Source organism: Macaca fascicularis, chromosome 18 (genome assembly GCF_037993035.2).
Source record: "Macaca fascicularis isolate 582-1 chromosome 18, T2T-MFA8v1.1".
Classification (NCBI taxonomy): domain Eukaryota; kingdom Metazoa; phylum Chordata; class Mammalia; order Primates; family Cercopithecidae; genus Macaca; species Macaca fascicularis.
This window is the reverse complement of record NC_088392.1, coordinates 14,427,402-14,447,172: the sequence shown is the minus strand read 5'-3', so window position 1 is coordinate 14,447,172 and position 19,771 is coordinate 14,427,402. Positions and strand designations below refer to the sequence as shown.

The window sequence follows — 19,771 nt, the reverse complement described above, 5'->3', positions numbered from 1 at the left end:
CCCTACCCACAGCAATTTGGCAAGAACAAGAAAAGATATTTAAGTTGCAAATGAAAGTTGTTCATATAAGCTAACTTAATACTTAATGGTGAAAGACTAGCTATTTTTACTCTAAGATCAGAAGCAAGAGAACTATATGTGCCCTGGCCACTTGGATTCAACATTGTACTGTGGACACAGAGCAAACAGGGGAAGAAATAAAAGGCATCCAGATTTAAATGGAAGAAGTTAAACTATATCTCTATTCTCAGAGAATAGAAAATAATTCCAGGGAGTATAAAAATTTAAAGTATTAAAATTAATAAAGTTAATAATCAAGTTCTGCAGTGTAGGGTATAAAATCAACGTACAAACATCAATTGCCTTTCTACATACTTGCAATGAACAATCTGTAAATGAAATTAAGAAAGTAATGCCATTTACAATAGTTTTATGAAAGCGCGGCCTGATGTTTGCTATTTCAGTAGGCTAATGCCCCTTTTCTGAACTCTTCATCTGACTGTAATCTTGTGTGGCAACCATGCTAACTTGCTTTCAGTGATAAACCATTTTTTATGTTAAGTTTTCTGTGCTACTCTTAATCCTCTCTGGAACATTCTACCTATCCCTCTTACCCTAATGTCTTTACTAATTTCTATGCAATGATTTTTCCTGAAACCTTTAACTGATACACAAATTTGGGTTAGGTTGTCTTTTTCTCTGTTTTCAAAACTTTTACTTTCCAATGTCTTAATTTCATTATCTTTTACTTCTTTACATCTCCAACTTGTCAGTGCACTTTATGAGGAACTAAATTCTGTATATTGTTAACATTGGAGCTTTTCTGCCTAATTCATTGTTTGGTTTATACTAAGAATGTGAAAATCATTCTAAAATTAATTATTATGATATTATGTAGTTCTGTACAAATATATCTAAGCAGTTGTAATGCTTAACTCTATTTATAGAATAATCCATTTTTCTAGAAAACAGTGGGATCTTTACATGTCATAATCAATTTTGTTTTCAGTGCCTGGTTCTGGCCTGCTATGTAAAATCTCCATGAGTGAATTCATCAGCGAATGGACAAATGTCATTGGTGAGCATGAGGCACTGCTTACCCGTTAAGATTCCAGTAGCTGAGGAACAAATCTTAACTCCAAAAGTAAGTAATTTCATCACTTTGGAGGAATTATTTGACTTTTTCATATCTTTGACATCACAATAATGAGGATGAAATCAGTAAAATAAATTATGAGGATAAAATGAGAAAATGAATTAAGTGCTTAAGGCAATACTTGGTAACTAGTTAATATGCATTAATTGTGAAATAATTAATGAATGTTTATTAATTATTTAATGTTTATATACAACAGTAAGACTAATGGAAGAAGATATCAAGCAACATTTAATAACAGGAAAAAAGGTTTTAATTCATGCAAAGAAAATACCTTTTTATTATTTGTGAATTATCTGCTAAGTTTGTGTAATACTTGATTGACCCATCCCTACACAGTTTAAATATCTCATTAATACATAAAATAATTTTATTAAGATTAATATATACAGTTTTAAAAATATGTAACTTGCTATTATTTTCATTCTAAATATGTCAGATAAATAAGAAAAAGTTTTTCAATAAGATTTCTGAGAGGATGTCTATTGATTTGTGATGGAATTTATTATTATTTTTAGGAAGAAAAGGTGTAATTTGAAAGTTTCAACAAGAAAATCTATGGCAATTTGAGGAAAATCAACTCAATATTTTAATTTAATGAGTGCAAAATAGTTTTGAATAAGCTCAATTGACAAAGACATATTTTACCTATTAGTACACGTATTACAGGTAGAAATGATTATTCAATGTGGTTTTGAATGTGGCCTGAAGCAAATGTTGAGATCACAGTTGAATAGAGAGCAATTGTGGTGTATGGTTGGAATGCTTACATAATTGAGCTTGATTATAATCATCCCTCTAATCACATTTTAAACTTTTCCTAATGAATAGATGGGGAAATTAGAAAAATAAAGAATGAAAAAGCAGTCTATTTAAAAATATTTTTAAAATTATTTATAGCCCTAACATTAATACTTTCTAGTTTAATATTATAACTCCTTTCAGCTCTTAATTCAGGCATCTATTAATATTTTACATTGAGAAATTAATTCATTACAAATAATATTTTGCAGCTGCCTTGTCTAACTCTACCAATTCAAGTGCAATACACTTGCTTTTAGAAGGGATCATGTTATGGAAGGATAAAGAATATGGAAGTAGAGAGTCTAAGAACTAAATACCATCTCCTAAATCTTCTAAGGGCAAGATGCTAGGTGAATCTATTATTATTTATGAACTGATTATTGTAATAGTCTCAATTTCATTTACATGAAATTGAGGTACTTCTATTACTGTGTGTGATAAGATGAGTGGCTACACACATGTAAATACTCTAGTACATAGAAATGTTTGTTATCTTTGAATTTTTCTTCTGACACAAAATGCTACAGAATAATCAACCACAGAGAATGAAGTTAGATGTGGTAGACAATATGGTGTGGCCCTAAGACCCTTTGATTAGACCTGTGAAGGATAAGGACAGTGGTCCCCAACATTTCTGGCACTGGGGACCAGTTTCGTGGAAGACAATTTTTCCACAGAATGGTGGGAGTGGTGGTTGGGGATGAAACTGTTCCATCTCAGAGCATCAGGCATTAATTAGATCTCATAAGGGGTATGCAACCTGGATCCCTTAAATCTAATGCCAGCACTGATCTGCCAGGAGATGGAGCTCAGGCGATAATGCTCGCTGGCCTGCCACTCACCTCCTGCTGTGCAGACCTGTTCCTAACAGGCTACAGACTGGTATCAGTGTGGCCCCGGGGTTGGGGACCCCTGATTTAGGGTGTTGCCTAATAAACTTATACAAACATGGTTTTAAATTCTGAAGAGGCTTCTAAAAGCCTGAAGCTTGGCTTCACTCTTTCATCCATCCTTGCAATTTTAGATGTTTATACCCTTTTTTTCCAGAATATTTAATTTGTTTTTTATGTAAATATGGAAAGGTTTAAAGTTTACCATTTTGCTATATATTTTCTATTTTTCCTACCTATTCCTTGCTTCCTTGTTCCCCCTTTGATGCCTTCTTTTGGGTTAATTGGATGCTTTTTACCGCTACACATTATTCTTACCATTGAAATTTGTGTGTTATACAGTTAAGTAGTTGCTCTATACGAGTTTACATTATGCACTTTTAACTTACAACAGTATCGTGCCAATCATTAAACAATTTTACAAACAATATAAGAAACTTACTTTAAAATTAAAGATCAAATTTAAAGTGAAAATGAAAAAGATATATCATGTTTATGCTTTTCATAGTTACTTGGAGTTCTTATCTACTGACTCCAGTATGTGGGTTCTCTGTTAAACTGCTTCTGCTGCCTGTGATTCTCTTGATTACAGGTCACATATTTCTGCTTATTTTCATGTTTCATATATTTTTTGTTTTGTTTTGTTTTTCGTTTTGTTTTTGAGACAGTGTCTTGCTCTGTCACCCAGGCTAGAGGGCAGTGGCACGATCTCAGGTCACTGCAATTTCTGCCTCCCAGATTCAAGTGATTTTCATGCCTCAGCCTAGGATTACAGGTGTGCACCACCATGCCCAGCTAATTTTTGTATTTTTAGTAAGGACAAGCTTTCTCCATGTTGGCTAGGGTGGTCTCACACACCTGGCCTCAAGTGATCTGCCCGCATCGGCCTCCCAAAGTTCTGGGATTACAGGCGTGAGCTAGCGCGTCTGGCCTTTCTTTCTGTTTTAATGCATGCCCTCTAACAGGTTGAGGAAGTTCCCTTCTATTCATAATTTGATGTCCATTTTTATAACTAATGGACATTGAATTTTGTCAAATGATTTTCCCCATCTATTAAGAAAATTATTATTTTAGTCTTTATTTTATTAATGTGGTCTCCCAAAGAATATCTTATATGCCCTTAAAAAAATCTCTAGAAAAATAAAATAAAATAATGAATTTATTGAAAAAAAGCAATATATATTTGGCTTTTAAATGAAATGTTTTATAAATGTTTATAAGGCAAAGTTGGTTGATAGTGCTTTTCAGTACCAACAAGTAGGTCGAGAAGTCAGTAAAAATAAAGCTGTTCTTTACTTTTTGACCTACTTCTTATATCAATTGCCAATAGTAAATTGTTGAAGTCTCTAATTGTGGACTTTTTCACTTCTACTTTTAATTCTGTCAGTTTTTGCTTTGGTTATTTTAGGATTCTGTTGTTAAGTACACATACATTTGTAATTTTTATATCTAGCTGATACATTGATCCTTTTAAAATTATAAAGTAGTGCTATTTGATGCTAATGGCATATCTCCTCTTAAGTCTATTTTGTCTGAAATCAATATAGCTGCTATAGCTGTTATTTTAATTCAGGCTAGAGTGTAGTGGTGCAATCTCAGCTCACCGCAAATTCCACTTTCTGGGCTCAAGCCATCCTCCAACCTCAGCCTACCGAGTGCCTGAAACTACAAGCACGCGCCATGATGCCCAGCTAATTTTTTTGTTTTGTTTTGTTTTGTAGAGACAGGTTTTCGGCATGTTGCCCAGACTGTCTACTACTCCTGAACTCAAGTGATCTCCCCACTTCAGCCTACTGAAGTGCTGGGATTATAGGTGTGAGCCATCGCGCCTGACTTGCTTTTCTATCTAGTAGTCCCTATACATTTGATATTTTTTCCCATTCTTTTACTTTTAACTATCTGTCTTTGAATTTGTGTGTCTCTTTTATTTTTAAATTTAATTTTTTCTTTGACACCCAAAAGTTATGCATAGTTAATATATACAAATTGATAATGTTTGGAGGTAAGTAAATACTTGTAAAACTATCACAATAGATTCCCTAAACCCATACATCAAAAGTTTTCCCCGCCCTTTTATTACTATTATTTGTGTGTGTGATAGGAACACAAGATACACCCTGAGACACGTTTTAAGTATGCAATATTTTATTGGTAGTATTTTAGTGTTAGTGGTAACCTAGCATACAGGCACTAGGCTATACAGTGAATTCCTAGGACTTATTTATCTTGTATAATAGACAGTTACTACCTCTGGAATAATATCACATGATTTCATTCTTCTGCTCCTGGCAACTACTATTTCACTCTTTGCTTACAATGAGTTTGACTGTTGTAGGTTGATTATGTAAGTGGTATTATATAATAGCATTCTCTTTTTGTTTTTGGCTTATTTCACGTGGTATGATGTCCTTTAAGTTCATCAATGTTGTCACAAATTGTAGGATTTCCTTCTTTTTAAAGCCCGAATAATATTCTTTTTTATTTTATTTATTTTTCGAGACAGACTCTCACTCTGTCACCCAGCCTGGAGTACAGTGGCATGATTTCGGCTCACTGCAACCTCTATTTCCCAGGTTCAAGCGATTCTCATGCCTCAGCCTCCTGAGTAGCTGGGATTGCAGGTGTGCACCAAAACACCTGGCTAATTTTTGTATTTTTAGTAGAGAGGGGGTTCACCATGTTGGCCAGACTGGTCTCAAACTCTTGACCTCAAGTTATCCACCTGCCTCGGCCTCCCAAAGTGTTGGGGTTATAGGCACAAGCCACTGTGCCTGGCCAAAAGGTTGAATAATATTTTCTTGTATTTAGATATATAAATATAGATATATTTAGGCATATAAATATATTTTGATTTAGTCTGAGAAACTCTACCTATTGATTATTTAGTCTATTAATATTTATTGTAATTATTGATATTGTTGGTTTTTATAGCTGCCATTTTCCTTTCTGTTTTCTATGTGTTTCACAACTATTTTCTTGATCTGTGTTCCTTTGGTGCTGTTTCTTTGTTAAAAATATATTTTAGTGCACTATTTGAATTTATTTGTGGACTTTTTAATGGCATAATATTTAGTTATTTATTTAGTGATTGATTATCGAATTATGATATACTTTTAAATTTATGCCAATCTACTTTGGGTTAATATTGACTTAATTCTTCTTTTGTTGTTATCATCATACACTTCTTTTGTTGTTATCATCATACATATTCTCTCTCTCTTTTACCTATAATAAAACTTAAAATGCTGTATTGTAATTATATAATGCAATTTTATTTTTTGAATAAATTAGAGGAAAATAATGTTTCTTAACGTTTATATTTACTAAAATAATTATTATTTCTGTTGCTCTTTATTTCTTTTTTTATTTATTATTTTTATTTTCTTTTTTTTTAAATTTATTTATTATTATTATACTTTAAGTTGTAGGGTACATGTGCATAACGTGCAGGTTTGTTACATATGTATATTTGTGCCATGTTGCTGTGCTGCACCCATCAACTCGTCATTTACATCAGGTATAACTCCCAATGCAATCCCTCCCCCCTCCCCCCTCCCCATGATAGGCCCCGGTGTGTGATGTTCCCCTTCCTGAGTCCGAGTGATCTCATTGTTCAGTTCCCACCTATGAGTGAGAACATGCGGTGTTTGGTTTTCTGTTCTTGTGATAGTTTGCTAAGAATGATGGATTCCAGCTGCATCCAAGTCCCTACAAAGGACTCAAACTCATCCTTTTTTATGTCTACATAGTATTCCATGGTGTATATGTGCCACATTTTCTTAATCCAATCTGTCACTGATGGACATTTGGGTTGATTCCAAGTCTTTGCTATTGTGAATAGTGCCGCAATAAACATACGTGTGCATGTGTCTTTATAGCAGCATAATTTATAATCCTTTGGGTATATACCCAGTAATGGGATGGCTGGGTCATATGGTACATCTAGTTCTAGATCCTTGAGGAATCGCCACACTGTTTTCCATAATGGTTGAACTAGTTTACAATCCCACCAACAGTGTAAAAGTGTTCCTATTTCTCCACATCCTCTCCAGCACCTGTTGTTTCCTGACTTTTTAATGATTGCCATTCTAACTGGTGTGAGATGGTATCTCATTGTGGTTTTGATTTGCATTTCTCTGATGGCCAGTGATGATGAGCATTTTTTCATGTGTCTGTTGGCTGTATGAATGTCTTCTTTTGAGAAATGTCTGTTCATATCCTTTGCCCACTTTTTGATGGGGTTGTTTGTTTTTTTCTTGTAAATTTGTTGGAGTTCTTTGTAGGTTCTGGATATTAGCTCTTTGTCAGATGAGTAGATTGCAAAAATTTTCTCCCATTCTGTAGGTTGCCTGTTCACTCTGATGGTAGTTTCTTTTGCTGTGCAGAAGCTCTTTAGTTTAATGAGATCCCATTTGTCAATTTTGGCTTTTGCTGCCGTTGCTTTTGGTGTTTTAGACATGAAGTCTTTGCCCATGCCTATGTCCTGAATGGTACTACCTAGGTTTTCCTCTAGGATTTTTATGGTATTAGGTCTAACATTTAAGTCTCTAATCCATCTTGAATTAATTTTCGTATAAGGAGTAAGGAAAGGATCCAGTTTCAGCTTTCTACTTATGGCTAGCCAATTTTCCCAGCACCATTTATTAAATAGGGAATCCTTTCCCCATTTCTTGTTTCTCTCAGGTTTGTCAAAGATCAAATGGCTGTAGATGTGTGGTATTATTTCTGAGGATTCTGTTCTGTTCCATTGGTCTATATCTCTGTTTTGGTACCAGTACCATGCTGTTTTGGTTACTGTAGCCTTGTAGTATAGTTTGAAGTCAGGTAGCGTGATGCCTCCAGCTTTGTTCTTTTGACTTAGGATTGTCTTGGAGATGCGGGCTCTTTTTTGGTTCCATATGAACTTTAAAGCAGTTTTTTCCAATTCTGTGAAGAAACTCATTGGTAGCTTGATGGGGATGGCATTGAATCTATAAATTACCTTGGGCAGTATGGCCATTTTCACGATATTGATTCTTCCTATCCAGGAGCATGGTATGTTCTTCCATTTGTTTGTGTCCTCTTTTATTTCATTGAGCAGTGGTTTGTAGTTCTCCTTGAAGAGGTCCTTTACATCCCTTGTAAGTTGGATTCCTAGGTATTTGATTCTCTTTGAAGCAATTGTGAATGGAAGTTCATTCCTGATTTGGCTCTCTGTTTGTCTGTTACTGGTGTATAAGAATGCTTGTGATTTTTGCACATTAATTTTGTATCCTGAGACTTTGCTGAAGTTTCTTATCAGCTTAAGGAGATTTTGGGCTGAGACAATGGGGTTTTCTAAATATACAATCATGTCATCTGCAAACAGGGACAATTTGACTTCTTCTTTTCCTAACTGAATACCCTTCATTTCTTTCTCTTGCCTGATTGCCCTAGCCAGAACTTCCAACACTATGTTGAATAGGAGTGGTGAGAGGAGGGCATCCCTGTCTTGTGCCAGTTTTCAAAGGGAATTTTTCCAGTTTTTGCCCATTCAGTATGATATTGGCTGTGGGTTTGTCATAAATAGCTCTTATTATTTTGAGGTACGTTCCATCAATACCGAATTTATTGAGCATTTTTAGCATGAAGGCCTGTTGAATTTTGTCAAAAGCCTTTTCTGCATCTATTGAGATAATCATGTGGTTCTTGTCTTTGGTTCTGTTTATATGCTGGATTATGTTTATTGATTTGCGAATGTTGAACCAGCCTTGCATCCCAGGGATGAAGCCCACTTGATCATGGTGGATAAGCTTTTTGATGTGTTGCTGAATCCGGTTTGCCAGTATTTTATTGAGGATTTTTGCATCGATGTTCATCAGGGATATTGGTCTAAAATTCTCTTTTTTTGTTGTGTCTCTGCCAGGCTTTGGTATCAGGATGATGTTGGCCTCATAAAATGAGTTAGGGAGGATTCCCTCTTTTTCTATTGATTGGAATAGTTTCAGAAGGAATGGTACCAGCTCCTCCTTGTACCTCTGGTAGAATTCAGCTGTGAATCCATCTGGTCCTGGACTTTTTTTGGTTGGTAGGCTATTAATTGTTGCCTCAATTTCAGAGCCTGCTATTGGTCTATTCAGGGATTCAACTTCTTCCTGGTTTAGTCTTGGAAGAGTGTAAGTGTCCAGGAAATTATCCATTTCTTCTAGATTTTCCAGTTTATTTGCGTAGAGGTGTTTATAGTATTCTCTGATGGTAGTTTGTATTTCTGTGGGGTCGGTGGTGATATCCCCTTTATCATTTTTAATTGCGTCGATTTGATTCTTCTCTCTTTTCTTCTTTATTAGTCTGGCTAGTGGTCTGTCAATTTTGTTGATCTTTTCAAAAAACCAACTCCTGGATTCATTGATTTTTTGGAGGGCTTTTTGTGTCTCTATCTCCTTCAGTTCTGCTCTGATCTTAGTTATTTCTTGCCTTCTGCTAGCTTTCGAATGTGTTTGCTCTTGCTTCTCTAGTTCTTTTAATTGCGATGTTAGAGTGTCAATTTTAGATCTTTCCTGCTTTCTCTTGTGGGCATTTAGTGCTAGAAATTTCCCCCTACACACTGCTTTAAATGTGTCCCAGAGATTCTGGTATGTTGTATCTTTGTTCTCATTGGTTTCAAAGAACATCTTTATTTCTGCCTTCATTTCGTTATGTACCCAGTAGTCATTCAGGAGCAGGTTGTTCAGTTTCCATGTAGTTGAGCGGTTTTGATTGAGTTTCTTAGTCCTGAGTTCTAGTTTGATTGCACTGTGGTCTGAGAGACAGTTTGTTATAATTTCTGTTCTTGTACATTTGCTGAGGAGTGCTTTACTTCCAATTACGTGGTCAATTTTGGAGTAAGTATGATGTGGTGCTGAGAAGAATGTATATTCTGTTGATTTGGGGTGGAGAGTTCTATAGATGTCTATTAGGTCTGCTTGCTGCAGAGATGAGTTCAATTCCTGGATATCCTTGTTAACTTTCTGTCTCGTTGATCTGTCTAATGTTGACAGTGGAGTGTTGAAGTCTCCCATTATTATTGTATGGGAGTCTAAGTCTCTTTGTAAGTCTCTAAGGACTTGCTTTATGAATCTGGGTGCTCCTGTATTGGGTGCATATATATTTAGGATAGTTAGCTCTTCCTGTTGAATTGATCCCTTTACCATTATGTAATGGCCTTCTTTGTCTCTTTTGATCTTTGATGGTTTAAAGTCTGTTTTATCAGAGACTAGTATTGCAACCCCTGCTTTTTTTTGTTCTCCATTTGCTTGGTAAATCTTCCTCCATCCCTTTATTTTGAGCCTATGTATGTCTCTGCGTGTGAGATGGGTCTCCTGAATACAGCAGACTGATGGGTCTTGACTCTTTATCCAGTTTGCCAGTCTGTGTCTTTTAATTGGAGCATTTAGTCATGCTCTTTATTTCTTTGATGGATTTGAGTTACTCTCAGGAGCTATTTTATATATTTTATATAAAATAAGAATTTATTTTTGTCCTTCTGTAGGGTGGTATCCTAGCAATGAGTTATTGTTTTTGTTTATCTGTAAATGCCTTATCTCACCTTCATTTTCGATGAGCATAGTATTCTTGGTTGATGTGTTCATTGTTTTTGGATGTCAGAAGCTCATGATGTGTCTAGGTGTAGTTCTTTTACTACATTCTATTTTTTTTAACCTCTTTGAATCTAAGTCTTAAAGTTTCTCATCAAACCTGAGAAGCTTTTGGTTGTTATTTCTTAAATACAGTTATTATTCCTTTCTTTCTCCTTCCATCTGATGCTTTAATTACATGTATCTGGGAACTCTTTATATTGTCCTTTAGGTCTCTCATGCTCTGTTCATTTTTCTTCAATTTTTTCTGTTATTTAAATTAGATAAATTGTATTGTACTATCTGTAAGTTTACTGTTCTTCCTTCTGCTATTTTAACTCTCTTATAGACAATAAATTTAATTTTAGAATTTTAAAAAAATTATAGTTTTCATAATTTTTAGTTCTAGAATGCTCATGTGATTCTTTTAAATAATTATATTTCTCTACGGATATTTCCTATTTACTGAAATATTTTATTCAAATGTTTGTTACATCTTTAATTATAATGTTATTTAATTCCTTGGGTATGCTAATAACAACTATTTTATAGAGTTTTTTTGCTGCTAAATTCAATATCTGGTCCCATTTAGAGTGAGCTTATGTGCACTTATTTTTTATTGAATATTAGCCACTCTTTTGTACATATTTACATACCCCCTAATTTTTATTAGAACCTGTGAATCATAAAATATGTAGTCAGTAACTCCAGAGTCTAATGTTCCCCCATGTTGCTTTTTTACTTTATTTATTTTTCATGTTTTGCCTGGATGAAAACTCTGGGATTTGTCCTTCCATGATGTGTAGCTACTGATTTCTTTGCCTTTTTCTGTTGCTGTTTTTAAAATTTATTTTTCATTTTTATCCCAGCTTCCTTGGGATGTCTCTATCTCTGTACATCTTAGTGAACAGTCAGTGATTAGAAATGAGTCTCTGCTCAATCAACTCAAGTTTGTAAAGCTTCCACCCTCTGTCAATTAATCTGTCAGTAGGCTGAGAAGTACATCAAGTGTACAGCCAGTTTTCAAGCTGGCTCGGCTTTAACTGTCTGGCTTGTTTCACCTCTATGCAGATGCACACTTCACCCGTTGGCCAGGCATATGTAGAGAACTTATCTAACTAAAATCTCTAATGTTTATAATTTTTCAATACATTTCTGGGTTATGTGCTATTTAAGTTAACCAGGATCTCAAACTCAGGCTGGAGTTGCAAGTGTTTACTATAGTTTCCTACAATTTAATTTAATTTGTTTCTTTTACTTTTCCTACCAATTATGTTGTGGAAAATTTTTACCTTTGTTTTAAGTTAACTTAGCCACCCATCTCTGTCCAAAAAGTTGCTCATTTCCATGGCCATCTTCCCTTGGAAAATCTACCATTTCTGCCTTCTTAACTAGAAGTTAGGTGGATGAAAGCAGGCCTAAGCAAGAAGGCTAAACATACTTGCAGTACTTAACCAAAGATACAGACATTTTTCATGCATAAATGTTTCTCAACTTGTTTTTGTCTAGAGTACCAAAATAAAATTTTTTGACAATTTTTGTACTAGCTTTGGGGAAGATGATTTGTAGATATCTTTACATCCTCAGAGATGAATCCTCTTATTGTTTTTGCAAACATTTACTTATTATTTTTGTGTACCATATACCAGTATCATAGGGATATATGCCTATGACCATGTATTGCTCTTTCACAAGTTGCTATTTTAAAATAATCTCAGAAATGTAAGACAGAGTGATCTACTTGGAATAAGTAGATTTTATATTACAATGAAAATATCACTACTCCTTGAACCAAGTTAACGTTTGTATTTTTAAGACAGAAAATATATCAAATATATAAAATAAATTGTGATTAAAATTTTTAGTCTTCCACAGATTTTTCAAGATGATATTAATAAGCATTTTTCATGTTGATAATTCATAAATAAATACTCAGAGTGATAGAATTAATTTTTCTAGGACCTAAATATAATTAAATGAGTCATTAAGAGTTTCTGTGATTTTTCTTTTCTTTTTTTTGAGATGGAGTTTCACTCTTTCGCCCAGGTTGGAATGATGTTGTGCGATCTCGGCTCACCGCAACCTCCATCCCACTGGGCTCAGTGATTCTCCCGCTTCAGCCTCCTGAGTAGCTGTGATTATAGATGCATGTCACCGTGCCTGGCTAATTTTTGTATTTTTAATAGTGACAGAGCTTCGCCATGTTGGCCAGGCTGGTGGAACTCCTGACCTCAGGAGATCCACCCACCTCAGTCTCCCAAAGTGCTAGGATTACAGGTGTGAGCCACTGTGCCCAGCCACATTGCCTGATTTCTAAGTTCCCTTTCATATATGTTCTTCATAGAAATTTTACTAAAATTAGATTTATAAGCAGTACAATAATAAAATATTCACATATGAGTTATCTCATGATTTGAATTTTTATTTTACCTTTATAGTTTAATTGATGTTAGCTTTGGTTATTTATTGAAGTAGTTCTTTAAATAAAGAAATGTTTGAAATTTGAATCATAACAAATTAATTTCAGGTAGAAGTTAATATATGTAGCAAAGCACTATTCCTTATGTCTGTGTGTATAGCAATTTATCATTAATAAATCTATTTTTATATTATCATAATTAGTTAACACATTCATATTTTGATACAATATTATATATACTTTTTATAATTAGATAAATTTAATAAATATAACTTCATATTCATGAAGAATGAAGATATAGACTATTCAATATACTTTGTGTAAGTCGTATTGATATGTATGCCCAAATCTGATTCATACCACATAGACGATGTCTGTCTCTAGGGTGAATAGAATTACTTAAGTGCCACTTTAAAAGCAAGAAAAATCTGTTAACTGTCATGTGAATTGAGTCACCATTCAATTGTATGGGAACTTTAGCATTTATGTTGTTCAGTAGAGCTGTCTAAATTGTGGCCTGGCAACTCCTGAAAAACAGATTTCAGAGTGACAAAAAGGTGTTTCTTTATATACCAAGATATTAAACTGTTTTGCTATAATGTCAGTAACAAATAAAAAATATACAATAAAGTATGCTAGAAGTTACTTTGTGTGTCAAATAATTTGTGAGATATTTTGTCAATTGTTACAATTGAAACTTCCCTGGCATTAGGAATGGTTAAGGATTCTTTGCTTGTTTTGTATAAATTCATACTATGATGATTAGAAAAAGAATGTGTAATGAGAAGAACACTGCTTCTAACTTTTAATTTTCAAATGAAGTTTACACCTAGAACTTCATTATACATTTTAAATATAGCACCACGACTGCTTGAATTAATAACTATTCAGAATTCCAACTAATGAAACATGATTTTACATTAGTTTTGAATTAAGGATATATCAGTTATCTCAAAACATCCTTCACAGTTTGTGTGTGTTATGTAAATTAAAAAAAAAGTATAAACCATACTGAGATTTTTCTACTCAACCTTTACATTTTAAAGAATTTGAGAAAATAAAAACTCTTTTTAACTAATTATCTTACTGAAAAAGTCTTGGATATAAATTAGTACCTACCAATTAGATGTACTTACAGAGATTTGAAAAGTGAAATTGAGGTGGGGTAGTGATCAGTCTGGGACTGCTGGTAGTTATAACGGTCTAGAAAGCTCATGAATTTCTTCTAGCAGTTTCTAATGCTCATTCTGCATGAAGTTCCGTCTTGGATTTGATGAAACAGTAGCTGTAGAGGCAGCCTGTTCATATGAGTCATGAAGCTGAGGATTCTGTCTTCAGGTGAACATTCTTCAGCCTATTAGTGTTCAGAGGCTGCAATGGCAAAGTCTGAAAGATAGCTCTGTGTAGTTCTAAGATAATTCCAAAGTGCATTACCTAAAACATGCTTTTCTAACATTGTACAATTTTTATGAACTCCATGCTTCTTACATTAGATTTATTTTTGAACAGTCACCTAGCACAATTTTTGTTTCCTCTGTTGAATTCAGATTTACAATATCTATTGGTGAGTTGTTGATTTAGCTATTTATTAGTAAAAATGCAAATGTAAAAATAAACTATTCTGGGAGTTAGCCACTTAAAGATAATATTGATGTAAAAAATGTTATTTTTCTCTCTAAGGAAACAGCTTCAACTAAACTTTTATGTAAGGATAAATTTTAGTAGCCATTATTTCCTAGTGAAAATGTTGCATATTACCAACATAGGCACCTTTATATAATTACTATCAGGAAGAAGTCTTTACAATTGAAAAACTGCAGATAGACAAAGTTTTGAATTGCACTTACAATGCCTTCAGAGAAAAATACTATACAACAAATTTATGTTGACCATGTACTGGTACTACTTATATCATATCATGATGCTGAGGAAAAAATATTTCATAATTCTGAATGTCAAGTCATTTAATATTGACTTATTTGTCACTTTATAATTATACAACATTATTAATTTGTACATAAGTATAGAGTATTGATAATATATTGACTTTGAAAATTATATTTAGGAAAGATATGAACCATAAAAGAAAAATATGGAATATTGCATTTTCTTTAGCTTTATTATTTTGAAACCTTAAATGTGAAATTTTGTTTTCCAGTATCATTCTGTGCTCAAGTCTACACACTTTTAAGTGAATTCGAGTTTTACTCTCTGTTCACATAGCAGGCATCCTAGAAATAACTGTTTAAGGACATTTAATTTTTCTCAGTGCTCTATTTAACAGGAATACAAAAAGAATATTCAGAAGTTTGTAAAACATAGTATTTTATATTTCTCAATATACATCTTAGTGCCCAGTAGCATTATTATTATAATTATTACTATATTTTGGATGACTTCCAGGATTTTTTTCATCTTCCATCACCAAAAATGTAATACTAGAATTCTAGGTTTGAATTTCTTTACAAATTACATCTACTGCTTGATTTCTGTAGGCCTTTTCAAATTCCATACCAATGAAAAATGCTGGAAGGTTCTTCTATAAGTCTCCTTCTACTTTTTAAAATCAACATATACCAATAAAATTGGACATTACAATGTACATATTAAAGAAAGAGCACAAAGCATGGCCGTGTGAAACCGGGGGTATAATTAGTGATTGAAATGTCTCTTAGATTTTCTTTACATCAGTAAGGTGACTGTGCCTGGTATCACTAATACTCTAATGTCAAGTTTCTTTAAAAAGTACAACTTCCTGTTAGAAAGTTAATTGGCATATTGTGTTTTCCTTCAAATCCTTAATACTAGACAAGTGAGTAATATATCTGTAAAGATTCTGGCAGTGTATTTAGGTTAACCAAATATATTTACCTTTAATGTTAAGCCAAATTAAATAAAATTCTAGTATTTCACAATTATTGGTGTATAATGTAGTATTCCTATTATTAATTATGTGAAGTGCAACATTTAACACTTTACAACCCTAGCCTATTTTTGTTTCATTGGTTTTTATGTTGCTATAGGTATGGACAGATGTATGGATGCATGTAATAGATATTTTCTGTACTACCTGAAATATGAGGGCAAATTTTGATTATATTTACCATATTGTATACATAGATTATCATAGCATCATTCCATAAGTACATGATGAATGAATAAATATAGATATTTGCATCTCCTATATGCAAGATATTGTACTAAACCCTTGGATTTAACATTAGCAAACTAGAGAATCCCTGATGCCACAAAAGTTGAAACAACTAAGAGTAGAGACCATATTAAATTAATAATCTTCAATTTGTAACATTCTAATAAATTGGGAAATATAAATTAATGTTTAACAATCATGCTTCTGGGAAAGTAGAATAAAGTAGCTAAGTATACATTTCTACCTAAACAAATAAACAAACCAAATTCTAAGATTATTTAATCAATATACTGAACAGGCAGTGACAGAGAATCATTCCTGGAATGAGAAACAAGTTGAGTCCTATTATTACCCAAGCATATAGGCCTTGAGAGTTTCTAGAGCAGGAGAGGATGTGAAACTTCCAGGGTTGAGGAGTGTAAGCTTGAAAGATTGAGGATGAAAATTTCCTAGGGTTCACAGAACGAATACTAGAAAGGAGAGAGCTGTATAAAGAGAAAAATCCTGAGAGATGCGTACGATCTTCCACAAGTATTCAGCAGAGGACTGATTGGTGTATTCATGTGGAAAATGCCTCAGATGAGGAAAGAAGTATGCAGTCTCACACAGAGCATGGGATAGAACCTGTTTCCACCAGCCAGACAAGACTATCTCAGAATTTATAGTTCATTGGATATAGTACTCAAAGGGCATTCCTTCAGTAACGTGGAGTAGCTAGCCTGAACCTGAATGCTGCACTGGTCTAACTTAAAATATCTTGTAAGCAAGATTTAAAAGGATCAACCTTGTTCTAATGACTTAGTTGCATCCCAAAAGAGAGCACAAACAAAACTATTCAATATCAAAAAAAGCAAAATTCACAATGTCTAGCATCTAATCAAGGATTATCAAGGATAAAAATATCAGCAAAATACAATTTATTATGGGTTAAAAAATTAACCAAAAGTGAACCAAAGCCTACACAGATACACAGATGTTCACTTAACCAGAATAGGACATGAAAACCCTTATCATAACAGTATTTCTAATGTTGAAAAAGTAAACCATTGTATGCAATATGTAAAATAGAGTCATAATAAAATTCTACAAAGGAAAAATACAATATTTGTGATTAATGATACAATGTTGGAATGAATGGCAGAATCAATATTGCAGACAGAAAAGATAAGTGAAATTTTAGGCACTGCAATGAAAAAAATATAAAGAGAAAAAGTAACTTAGAGTATTATTTAGCTGTAGGAAATCTTCAGGAAGTATATATGTAAATGGAGTTCATGAAGAAGAGGCTAGAGCAGTAGTAGCAGAAAAATGTTTTAAAAAATAATGGTCAAACATCTTTCTAATTTGATGAAAGTTATAACCACAGAGAGTCAAGAAGTTTAACACTTCCCATGCACAATAAGCATGAAGAAAATTAAACTGAGTGGTATCATAGTTAAGTTGCTCTACTAAGGAGAAAATCTTTAAAGTGACCAGAGAGAAAAGACATGTTTTTTTACAGAAAAAACAAAAGATGAAAATGTCTGTAGATTCTTCATTGGAAAGAGTGCCAGAGAGTGGAGGAAAATTTTTAAAGATGAAAAAAATCACTAAACTAGAATTTTGTATCCAAAAGAAAACAATAATTATGTAACAAAACTTGCAAACGTACACAAAAAAAATCCTGTCAGCTGGGAATTTCATATCCAACAAAAAAATCATTCAAATTCGAAGGGGCAACAAAAAATTACACAGTTGAAAGAATTAATCTCCAACAGACGACGTTATAAGAAATGTTATAGGCCATCCTTCTGGCAGAATGAAAAAACATGATAAAAAGATGAATTTACATAGCATTGGAAAAAGTAACAGGGTTGAATATAACATATTTCCTTCTTTCCTAAATACTTTTAAATAATAAATGGCTACGTAAACATGATAATAACAATGTACTGTCAGGTCTTTAACATATGTATAAGTAAATTATATGACTGTCACAGCATAAATTATAAGAGGAAAGTTACAAAAGTAAATATTTTTAAATTCTTATACTATATGTGAAATGTTGGAATGTCACTTGAAGGTAGACTATTTATTGGTTGTCCATGCCACCAAACAATATGTGGCATAAACCCTGCAAAATACATGACAAATGCTTTCTTTCATCCTATCAGTGGGGATGATTATTGAACAGAACATAGAATATGAATGTCCAGAAATAAGACTGTGGGACCATCCACTTAAGTTAGTTGAAATTATTTGAACATCTAATATGTTACATCACTATGATTAATCAAAATTGTTAAAGCATACATCCCTATAACAACAGAAATGAAGAATTTAAGACTTGTATCATGTTCTTGAGTAGCTCTATAACGTTTTGACTGTAGTTGAGATGCATCGGTATCATAGAAAAGCATACTGACAGTTGAAAATTCTGTTTTCAATTACACTGATGATATGCCTCAAGCTGTTCTGTAATTGCATGATTTAAGAATTGTTTTTCACTGATATGACCAAATTTTTCCAAAGTAATGCTTAATAGAAAGCTGAAAACTGTTGCAACCCTGCAAGAAGGTATTTTACAAGTAATTACCGGAATGAGTCACCCTTCTGGAGGCAGGAGCAACATTGATTTTTAGTTCCTTTAAGGATTGAACTTTTTGTTTCTTTTAACTTACCTGAAAACCTTCAATAATGAAATTGTGCTGACTGAACATTTCATCATGAACATGTAAGGGAGTGACATATGGGAAAGATGATTCCCTTACTTCTTTCAAAATATATTTGAAAAATAAGGGACTGGAGATAAATAATTTGCAATAAACTTTGTGAAGATGTCAAACTTTGTTGGCATCTTAAACTGTGCCAAAATGCCAAGTCTATTTTAGGGTGAAATTACTTTGTATTATTTTTTAAATTATAGATAAATAATATGTAGATAGATGAATGTCAAAATTAAGATCAAACTATATGCCTTTAATGTTTAATTAATTTTATCACTCATTCCAAATAAATGATAAAACTAGGAAACCCACTTCATAGAATCAAAATAAGTTTCTTTCATTGATTGCCTCTAGTTTTATTTCATAAACTTACTTCTTATGATATAAATTTTTTTATGACGAAAGTGTGTCTATACATAGATGAGGTACAAGCTAAGTCTGAAAATCATGATAAGAGAGACTATTTTATTCTAATTAGTATGTTTAAGATTACATTTAACATTTTATATAAATGACATGAAATATGTTTTTATATTATATTTTACTCAAAGCAGTGATTTATATTCTATGTATATATCTGTCTGTCTTGTCTGTTTGTCTATCTTAGGCAATATGCAAATACTAAGTCATTTATCTTTCTGGGGGTCCTTGGTACTGTCTCTTCTCTTTGAAGAAGGCTCTTCATTAGGCCAGCAAACTTGTATCACACAGGCCTATATGCCAGGCATTAAGTTAGCTACTAGGAATACTGACAATAAATTCAAAGTCGTTCATCTAGAGAAATTTGGAGCAAATGTTTTGTGGTAGGAAAAAAAAAAAACTAACACAATTTTCCTCAGTAATTCTTTTCTAATTCACTTATGGGCCAGTGTTGGTAGCTCTATGGAAGAAATAGTTGTATAAATAGTACTTATATAATCTCATCATTGTAGCTCTATGGAAGAAATAGTGGTAAGAATAGTACTTACATATTCTCATAATTGTAATTAAATGTACAGATGATTTATTTGTAGTAATACACCCTTTCTCTTGATTTAGTATTTATGAGTGACTTTACTATTTCCTAGCTCTATGA

General features: G+C 33.1%; 1 long non-coding RNA gene across 1 annotated transcript in view; it reads left to right on the top strand.

Annotated features, from left to right (window-relative positions):
- Positions 1 to 1,493, top strand: part of LOC135968300 (uncharacterized) — a 77,398-nt gene extending 75,905 nt beyond the window's left edge. The window contains exon 3 of the long non-coding RNA XR_010582972.2: positions 1,010 to 1,493. This is a non-coding gene — a long non-coding RNA (uncharacterized lncRNA). The remainder of the gene's footprint in view (positions 1 to 1,009) is intronic.
- Positions 1,494 to 19,771: the final 18,278 nt, after the last annotated feature.